The 10548-nt window shown below is 31.9% G+C and overlaps 1 protein-coding gene and 1 long non-coding RNA gene across 2 annotated transcripts in view; both read left to right on the top strand.

Moving 5' to 3' along the window:
- On the top strand, positions 1-6045 carry LOC134855647 (uncharacterized). The gene is made up of 3 exons (XR_010164523.1): positions 1-116; positions 2893-2983; positions 5849-6045. It is a non-coding gene; the product is annotated as an uncharacterized LOC134855647 (long non-coding RNA).
- Positions 6046-8258: 2213 nt separating this feature from the next.
- The window catches only part of LOC134855093 (thyroid receptor-interacting protein 11-like), a 172153-nt gene continuing 169863 nt past the window's right edge, over positions 8259-10548 (top strand). Inside the window, exon 1 of the mRNA XM_063871476.1 lies at positions 8259-8268. The gene's annotated coding sequence lies outside the window, so the exon portion shown is untranslated. The remainder of the gene's footprint in view (positions 8269-10548) is intronic.

Below are 10548 nucleotides of genomic sequence, written 5' to 3'. Positions count from 1 at the left end.
CAAGAGGTACTTTTACGCCCAGATGGGATGGTATCTAACACCTTTGTTCTGTGGCGCCACTGTGATTGAAGAAAAATTTATTCTTACAGCTGCGTTATGTGTTTATCGTTATAAAGGTAAGCTGAAATCCGAATTTCAACAATTAGCTCATTATTAAAAGACCAGTTGTTTTATCTACTTTATTGAAAATGATATCTCATAAACTATTTTTAGGATACTTGTAATTTAAAATGAGTTTTTTCGGCAGAAGATGCAGATAGGTCAAAATGAAACAAAAAGAAAAACAGAAGCAGAAAAAGGTCAACACTAGAAAAGATCACAAATATAATTTCCGAACTAGTTTTTGTCGTTTTGTAGTTTTCTATGATGTAGCATTCTCAAAAAAAATTATTTGCTTGCGTTAACTTCAAAACAAATTGCAAGTGATTTGAAACAAATTGTAAGTGATATGAAACAAATTGCAATTGGTGTGAAGTTTGGATGGCAATTTGCAACATCATTCAGCATTATAGGGTGTAAGATGCCGTGATTGAAACTTATCTGTAGAGTTTTTATGCCCTGTTTTTTCCGCATGTCCTTATCTGTATCGTTATCATTTGCAAAACTGTATCAAAACTGAATTAAATTTTAATTTCAAGGAATCATTACATGGAATTTTTTTCCAGATAACAGGTTATTTTTACTTCCAAGATCCGTTATTAATTATCCAATAGTTATGTCAGTTTTTGTTCAAAGATAACATTTTTAGTTTGCTTGCAGATCCATATGCCAAATACCATGCTGAATAACAGGTTGCATATTAAATTTTTTAATTCACTTAGATAGTATCAAAAAAAATCTCAACCTGAAAAGCATGCTCAAAAGCGTTATGAATTTATTATCCAACAATTCAACTTGCTCTGCGAGCCTGAAAGTTTGCTAGGAATTGAACCAAGAAAACCAATTTTGCGTGCAAACAATTGACTGCTAAACAGGCAAATGATTGATAGATTTCTGTCGTTTTTGAAAGCATGTCAATGGAATTTATCTGTGTTTTGAGTAAGTTTGTTTTTGATACAATTATTTTTCAGTTGTGTTCATTTTTTTTTCGATTTTCCTCAATCACTGCGTTTTCTCTTCAGCTGCACTGATAGCGATATCTTTTTTTTTACTTTTTCGATTTTGGCAGACACATCGTCGAGATTAAAAGTTATCAGCAAAAACAATACGAAAACAGAAATCTGCTGCTCTTAAATTGAAATTTTTCCCAACAGTGAGCCAATGAAACTAACTATTTTTTTGTGCATCCAAACAGAAAATTTATATATGATTATTAACAATATCCTTCATCAAAAAAACTGCCATTTTTTTTCTCTGATAATCGAAATAATCCAATTGATGACTTTTTTGTCGTTTTTTCCGGAGGAATGACTACTCCGATTGATGTGCAAGATTTTGAGGTTGGTTATATAATTTTTTTCAAAATTTGCAGCCGTCGAAGACATTTAAATTTTGTAAAACTCTGAGTTTCATCACAATCTGTTTTGTAGAACACATGGCTCAATTATCACAACAAACAGTTGCAGAGGTCAAAGACATTTAACCGGATTGATTATCACAAAGTTTATTTGCAGGCGTCGAACACTAAAAAAAAAGCTGGTGTAAATTTACCTTTAAAAGTACCTTGAGTTACTTCAACAGTTAAGGCAAAAAGTGCTCAACTTAACCTTACCTCAAGCCACCTGAACTTTTACCTTAATTCACCTCAAGATTACCCTAAAACTTGTGGGGGAGATACCTTAAATTTTACCTCAAGTCACCCCAAGTTTACCTGAAAAGGCTACCTTAAATAAATAGGTAAATATTAGGCTATCGAAACTAATACCTTAAGTCACCTCAACTTGACATTTCAAAATTGAGGTCAAATTATCTTGAGTTTTACTTTAAGTTACTCCAGGTGTACCTTGAAATTTACTCTTACTGTCTTTTCAAGTTAACAAGAAAGGTAAATCAGTTCAAGTAAGACTCAAGGTAATTTCACCTCAAGTTTTATTATTTTTTTAATCCAATTCTCTAGAGTCGCAGAAGTTTCATCATAAAAAAAATAGAAAACCACATTATCAAAAACCTCAATTATCAAAAAAAGAGCGAGAGTTTTACTCTGGTTAAAGATTCGCTTTTAAAAACTTGAAAGAACCAATTCTTATAATTTTAAGTGAAAAGCGAATTACTAGTGCAAATCCTTAAGTTTTTTTTTTGCATTGCGCAATCGTTTTCAATTTCTCACGCTGTTTTTGTATGATTTTGCCTAACAATTAAGAATATACATTTGTATGTCACATTTTGTCAATGAAAGTCAGTTTTTAGTCTGATAATTACTTTCCTTTGATATGATACTCATCGGTGTCGCAAAATAGTCGGCCGCGCCGAAATTTACCTTATAGCAGAGATGTTTCAGGCTCATGATTTTGCTTCTGTAACTATCAATGAATCAGGGCTGATAATCTCACTGCTGAATTTTTTAGTCAGGGCCGACTTGTTTTTGAATCAGAGCTAATTTTCTGGATTTTCAGGGCTATGAAAAAATCAGTAAACAACAAATTTTAGTTATGACATCGTAACAAAGAGTTTAAATTGGTTCTAAGTTCGAAATTTCAGCCAATCAGTATCGAGTATTTTACACACGTTAAGAAAATTTAACCCAAAAGGTGGAGCCTAACTTGTCAATCTGGGGGGGGGGGGGGTGTTGTTGTTACTTAATCCTGGACATCAAAAATTTTATGATTCTCATCATTACAAAAAAAGTTTTAAAGCCAATCTATACACTTTAACTATTTAGCTTAGTCAAATACACCCGTGCGTACTGTCTCTTTTCAAACTTGTTGTCTCATTCTCAAAATTCTCTGTTCTCAGCTAACGACCTTTACGTGGACATCGGAGATTTCACACTTCCCCACATGCCAAAAACAAGATACTGGATTTCGAAAATCTACATCGCACCCGGGTATGTATTTTTGCTTTTAGATATATCCGAGTCTTTTTGGGAAATCTATTCCAAGGAAAAAAGACCAATTGTGCAATTTCCAATCAAGGATTTTGAACTTAGAAAAATTGCTTATCAAAAAATGCTTATCACACAAGAAAAGGGTTTGAAAAAACGATTATTATACAATATCATGCAAGTAAAAAATTGGTGATCTAACAATTTCATACATTTTCATAGAAGAAAGTATGAAACAAGCTTCACAAGCATTTTTTTCATAGAAAGTTAAATTACGGCAAGCCTGTTTTTCACTCTTTACTTTTCAATGGATAATAGGATAATTCATGATATTTATCACAAAAGTAAAATGAGCAAATTCTTTGTTCTATGAAAACATCTGATAAGCAAGTTTTCCAAGGAGAGAAAAGCCTTGAGTTGCCTTTTGAAATTTTGTGTTTTTCTAAAACTCAATGACCAAGGATTTTTGAAAAAAAAACCATTAAAAAAACCCTGTTTGAACTGAAATTTCCGTAGAGATGGGCTGCATTTAGAAAATTGCCATGTGAATCAATGATTTGAATTCCACAAGTTTATATAGTTTATATATAAATAAAAAACACTAATTGCGGATAAATGAATAGCATTTGTTTATAAATGTGCCAAAAATTCAACCTGGATTACGTAATAGACAAAAAATTTTGTTAGCTTACGTAAAATTGTTCTGTGAGTGCAGAAACGAATTTGCTAAAAAACAAGGATGAACATTTTTTGATATGAATTTTGTAGTTTTGCTCTGAAAAATTGCCTGTCAAACAATAAACTTTTTTTGTTAAATATGGTGTTTCAAATAAACTGGTATTTTAGGAAACGCTATAACTTTTTTGAGAGAAGATAAATGGACAATTATTTCAGCAAGTGAGAGATAACAGACATAGTTTTTGATAACTGCTGAAATTGTTTATAAATATTATTGGGAATGGGCGCCATTTTGCGCCACAGAGACCCTTAATCTTTTCTTCAATTTTTTTTCTGAATCAACTCAATTATGGATCGCTTTTGTACTGCTAGCAGCTTCGACTGTTTGAATGAATTCCTGAACACTTCGCGGGTTAGCACGATGTACAATTACCAAATGACCCCACAGCCAAAAAAAGGGGCTAAGATCCGGACTCTGGGGTGGCCAGGGTATAGGACTTCGCCGTGCTATAAATATGTCGTTAAGCTTAGTCCTTAACCAACTTAAAACACACCATGTACAGTGGCATGTTGCATCGTCTTCCCTGAACCTCCTACGAATTTTAGTTGTCTTTGATATTTTGCTAACAAACAATTAATCCGTTGTTCTTCTGCGCTGCTTTCATTATTGTATGAACAAATAATTTAAAGAAGTGCTTGCAGCTTAAAAATATGAAACGTTAGAAAAATGCGGATATTTCTCATCACGTTGATCTGACCAATGCAGTTTTTTAAATCACATTTTTGTCAGTTTTGCAATTTCCCTCCAAATTTAAAGTCAAATGAATCCACGATTATGAATTGACAAGCTTTTATAAAAATAACTTTATATTTGAAACAACCAGTAGTCTTTTTTAAAGCAAAACTTGATATCTTCTAGAAAAAACCTACCACAATTTTTATTGGAAACAGACTCATTAATGAATATTGTATGATATTAATTTTTTTGCTATGAACTGGACTATATTATAAGCACAGAAAAAAAAACTTTGTCTGCAAGCTTTTTCCGTAAAATGGTTATGTGTCTATAGAAATGAATTTGCGATCAAAAATGAGAGAAACATTTATACCTAAATTGTGTTTTTTTGCATGGAGAAAGCGTATAATACAATCTTCATTAAAAAAAAATTACTGTAAAAATTTTTGTTATAGTTTGTTTTTATGCAAAAATTGATTTCTTGCCACAAAATTTGCCGCAAAATTGTTTTATTTGGATTTTAGACGAGAAGTAAAACGCGAAGTAAAATTTTTAACAAGTAAGTAAGAACGAGAAGTAAGATTTTAACGATAAGTAAAAAACGAGAAGTAAAACGAGAGTTAATCTTTTGATACAATTTTTTGAAGCATTTTCAGATGAAATTGTATGTTAGGCCTTTTTATTTTGAGGAGTCAACCCGTATTAACATCGTCATATCGTCTTCAAAATTGGGTTGTATGGTTATTCTTCAAATCCAGAATTATTTGATGTTTAGGTACTTTACTTACTTGTCATTTTAATACCAGAGTTTTGTTGACTTGACAGCCTATTTTTGATCAAGGGGTAATTTTTTTCAGGATTCTTTCAATGATGCGCAAAATAAATTTTTCTCCTTAACCATCATGCTCCAATTTGCATTCCGATTTCATTGGTCTTCAAAAAACTTCTAGCCAATACCCTTGACTTAACGAAATGATATTTATCATTTATTATTTTTTTGGTGTTATCTCAACTGGAAAACTGGAAAACTTTCTGGTTGTCTGGTGAAATTTTGTTTGCAGAACTGCTGTTGTTTTTTGAATTCTTCAATCTTGTTATAATTGACGCCGCAATTGTCTATTTTCTATCTTATTCGTCATAATTATATGTTTGTCGAATACATTGCTTTACGCTGATGCTATGTTTGCTGATGTGACGTAACATTAAAATGTTCTCAGCTTGATAGTTCAAATACAATTTTTTTGGGTGGTTGGGAACGGTAAAAAAAAGTTGAAAAAGAACTTGAAATTTTTTTAAGGCAAAAGCTTAAACAGTTAGTGTTTTTTTATGCCTATTGCTAACAAACGAAAGTTTTAAAACCAATTTAAATGGTATCTTTACCTTTTCGTTTGGAGCATTGTCTTCAGTAGAGATCAACCGTTTATTTTTTTTATTAATAAAAAACTTTGTTCCAGATTTGAGCCAAGCGCTATGCCTAAAAACGATTTGGCTATTCTACGAACGCATGTTCCGATTATGGAGTTCCAGCAACTCTACCTTCCGATCTGTCCATATGAAATTCCCCCTCGTGAGAGGTTTCAACAAGTTTTTGGAACTTGCGGAATGGGAAAAGCCAACAGATCTATCAACGGACCAATAGTGTCACCGATTTTGAAAGGGCTCTTTTCCAGTCAGCAGTTATGTAATTGTTTATTGAACAAATTTAAATTTTAGGTTTTCTGAGGAAGCAAAAAAAGTGGACAAGATAATGATACATCAAATGCAAAACTTTTTGGCGAAGTCCGCTTTTGGCTTCTGTAGCTTCGTTTAACATTCATTAGTTTGATACAATGTGAAAACTTCAATAATATAAAGTAAGAAAAACCAAAAAAAAAACACTTTTGGAAAATCAAAAAAAGTTGAACTTTTGAACATTCAGAAAAAAAATGTACTCTATTCAAACTTTAATCAACTTTATAGTACTTGGAACCGGGAAAGAGTATATAAGCTTTCAGAAACCTTCTTCAGAATCACTCCCTATCATTTTACTGATGGCGAAAATCACATTCCGTGTCGAGAAGACAATATCTGCACCAAACCTGCTATCAAATGGGGTAATATATGCACTTTCGATAATGGGGGACCTCTCTACAAGTTCAAATGTGGAACAACTCAACCCGAGTGCGTTTATGGTATTGCTAGTTACTCAGCTAGTAAAACCGAAACGCCTCGACACGAGTGTAACGATGGGAGCTACTTTGTGAAATTGTCTCATTTTCTGGGCTGGTTTACTCAAATTTTTCTTCAAAATCTTGAAAATCGTGAGATAAAGCCAGCGGAATGAAATAAAAAAAGGAAAAAAAAGTGTTACTCGTTTTAACTATGAGAAGCTTATACAGTGCTGATTTAAATTATTCGGACAAAACGCGTTAAACTTGAAATTTAAAACCCGTTTTTCTCAAATTGGGTTGAGTTTAGGTGAAAACTTATGAAGACAAAAGTTTCTTAAAATTTTAGCAGAATTAATATGATGTAATTTGTTTTACGAATTTCGGGCCCAAAATTTTACCCCAAAAATGGGTCGTTTTGGCTTTTCTTAGTTAATCAAAAATAACACCAAAAAACACCCAATCGATCACAGACATAATTATATTAAAGTGAGCTCCTTACGTAGCCCAACAAACTTTAAGAAGTGTATATTCTCCAAAAAAGTTTGCAAATTGTTTAAAAATTGTTTTTAAATAAATAGTTGGTATTTTTTATAGTAAAAACGACGTTTTTTGCCTATCAAACAAAATTAAATTAAATTATACAATGTTTTGGAGAAGATACCCTTCTTAAAGTTTGTTGGGCTACGTAAGGAGCTCACTTTAATATAATTATGTCTGTGATCGATTGAGTGTTTTTGGGCTTAATTTTTGATTAACTGAGAAAAGCCAAAACGACCCATTTTTGGGGTAAAATTTATGGCCCGAATTTCGTAAAACAAATTAGACCATATTAATTCTGTTAAAATTTTAGGAAACTTTTGTCTTCATAACTTTTCACCTAAACTCAACCCAATTTGAGAAAAACGCGTTTCAAATTTGAAGTATAGCTCGTTTTGTCCGGTTAATTTAAATCAGCACTGTACACTCTTTTGTTTGACGTTCAGGCCTAAAAAGAGAATTATGAAAAATGTATGCTCAATGCTGTATTTAATGATATTTTTTAGAATTTTATTAACGTCTTACATCTATTTGAATATTTGACTTGAGTTTCATCAAAACTACTTCTTTAATAAACTATAAAAATTTCAGTTTCCTTGAATCAAATCTTACTTTACTAATGTGAGGGCTGAATTTGTATTTTTTAGTTATCGCCTGACGCGCTTTATGTGACCTATTAAAAAATTTTACCTATTGCCTATTGATTTTTTTGATCTCTTAGGTATAAATTGTGTGTCCGGTCAAAAATAAGTGCTGTCAATTTTTCAAAGAATTTGAGAAAAAACCGCTTGAGCCTTTATATGGACAAAAAACCTAACAGCCAGATGTAATTTCCTGGCCCTTGATTTGTAGTTCAGACTCGCAGATGGAAGTTACCAACAAAACAGATAGTTTGTAAAAAGTTATTATTCTTCCTATTTCGATGAAAACGACTAATATTTGTTCTTCTTCCGGGGGGGGGGGGGGTTTGGTTGGTTTTCAGAGAAAAATTGCACAACTATTCACGTTTGTACAAGTTTTTAAAGTAAGCTGAAAGCTATTAACGTCCTGAGCACAAATAAAAATTGAGAATTCACCTCCATTTATTTTTCGAAAATTTAGAAAATTGAGGTTTGAAGAGCGCCAATTTGACTAAATGTATGATTGTTAACGCGCTACATACTTCGTCGTATTTTGTCTTATTAAATGTAAACGGCTCTTAAATGATTGCAAATGCTTTTGAGGTACATAATTCTTTTTTTAACGTATAACACGACACAAAAACCATCACTTTATCTTTTTAATTGTTTTTTGTTTTTGGAACTTTTTATAGCGTCCGTGGGATAAATTAACAAAAAACATTGAAATAAAATCCACGTTTTTTTTTATTTGTTGTATGTAGTCAGGCAGTCGGATTGCACACGGCACCACCTTTATATGAGCCACTTTTTTATAATTGATATGAAAACAAATTTACTAATTTTGTTTTGCGTCGGTAGATTACCTAACACAACAAATGTGAACAATCTTCAATGATTAATATTAAAACATTGGGGTAAAACAATGTAAAAATTTCTGAAAATAGAGCAAATTTAAGTAAATGATTAGTTTGAGCTAAATTGTGATTTTTTGTTAATTTTTTTGAATTATCTGTTTGTTTACTGACTTTTTATGCTAAGAATTAGAAGAACATATATCTCACTGTAATTGATTCAAGTTAAGCAATACCAAGTTCAAGGATGCACTTTAGAATTTCCTACAGAAGTTTTCCACGTAGAAAGATTAGGGATTTTCTGATGGATTTAGATTTTGCGTAATTTAAAAATTGAATCTTCTTCAAAACTAACAAGACTGCTCGTATCAGGGCGAAGCCCTGAATGTTTCGACTGCCTATAAGGTTTATGGAGCAGCAGTAATAACATAAAAAAATTAAATGAAATAAAATGAAACGAAAATTTTTTTTTCTAAAATTTGAAATTTTTTATGAAAATTTTCCCCCCACACCTCATATAAAGTTTAAAAAGAGAGATTTCGGTCCTTGTAACAAATCAATTATGGCAAATAAGCTTCGTTCAACCAATTTGGAACGATTTATAAGACGGATTAATTCTCCGCTTACGCGTTAAGAGCGCGAATTATATCGCGCGTTAATTGTCCCAAATTGGTCAAAATGGCCAAAATGGCAATCTTTAAACCCTCATAACTTAATGAAAAATGATCACAGGTGAAATATCTTTTCAAATTTATGCTCAGGACAACAATACCTTTTGAATGATAAAAAAAAAATTCCGTCGAAAATGGCTAGTTAAAAAGTCGAAATTTGTCTGAAGAAAAAAAAACCCACCCCGAGCACAAATATTCCGTTACTTTCGTATCAAAAGTCGGAACAAAAATTGTGATTTTGCGTTTTAATCCCTACAAATCTAAGTGTTCTTTTGAAATCAACTTGAGCTTCAATTTTTCCACAAAAACTAAGATAAGAAAGTTTTATAAGCTGTTATCATTCAGTAGTCTCGTTAGCAAGCAAGAAACACCTCCCTCACATTTTGCTTAAATATACGAAACTTTGACAATATGAACAAAATAGTCGAATCTTCTTGGAAGCAGTTGAGAAAAAACTGAGCGTTTTCCAAATGAAAACTTCTTCAAATTACACTTTCTATGAATTTCAATGCTTAGAAATGGAATAATCAATAATGCTCAAACACAGCTTGAAAGCAAAAAAATCAATACAATTCAAAGAATTAGAGAAAACAGTATCAATAGTATTTTAATGAATCATTTAAGCCATTGAAAACCCGTGCTTTACCCTAAAATTGAAAAATACTTCACTGCGAGCGGAAAAATGACATGTTTGGGCCTGACAATTTTAGATAAAATATTTTATCATTATCGAAAACCGAAGATGAAGTTTGAATAACAATACAGCGAAAAACTGTTTTAAGTTGATTTTTCATGCATCTAAGTACGAGTGTTAAAACAATGTCATACAGCAAAATACATTTTTGTGATTGGTTAAAAGCTCAATACATCTAGATACGTCATTATGCGCCATTATGCAAGTCTATGGCATGAACTAACCTGATTTCATTTCATTCTGGATTTCTTTTCTCAACAAATAATTAACACAACGGTTGGTGCAAGTGTTTGCTATGTTCAAATTTAATTCTCAATAACCTTGAAGGTTCATGAAACTTTCACCGACTAAAATAAAAACACTGCATAGCCCTATAAACTGCAAAAAAATCTATCGCTTTGAACCTACGCGAATTTTCAGTTCGCTTCCGCAGAAAGTTATAAATCGTATTCCAAGCAAAAAACAGTCTACAGAAACCCAGAGAAAATCAGCAATTGTATATATCTAAAACCATTGGAGGAAAAGCAACTGAGACAGTTACGAAATTTTTGCCGATTCTAACGTAGTTATTTTGTTGATCTCAAGCTGAACAAGGTAATCTCCAACATTAAAAAAAAAGGAATTAAATTAA

Source organism: Symsagittifera roscoffensis, chromosome 10, assembly GCF_963678635.1.
Source record: "Symsagittifera roscoffensis chromosome 10, txSymRosc1.1, whole genome shotgun sequence".
Lineage (NCBI taxonomy): Eukaryota > Metazoa > Xenacoelomorpha > Acoela > Convolutidae > Symsagittifera > Symsagittifera roscoffensis.
The sequence above is the reverse complement of the archived record's forward strand: the minus strand, read 5'-3'. Positions and strand labels throughout refer to the sequence as shown.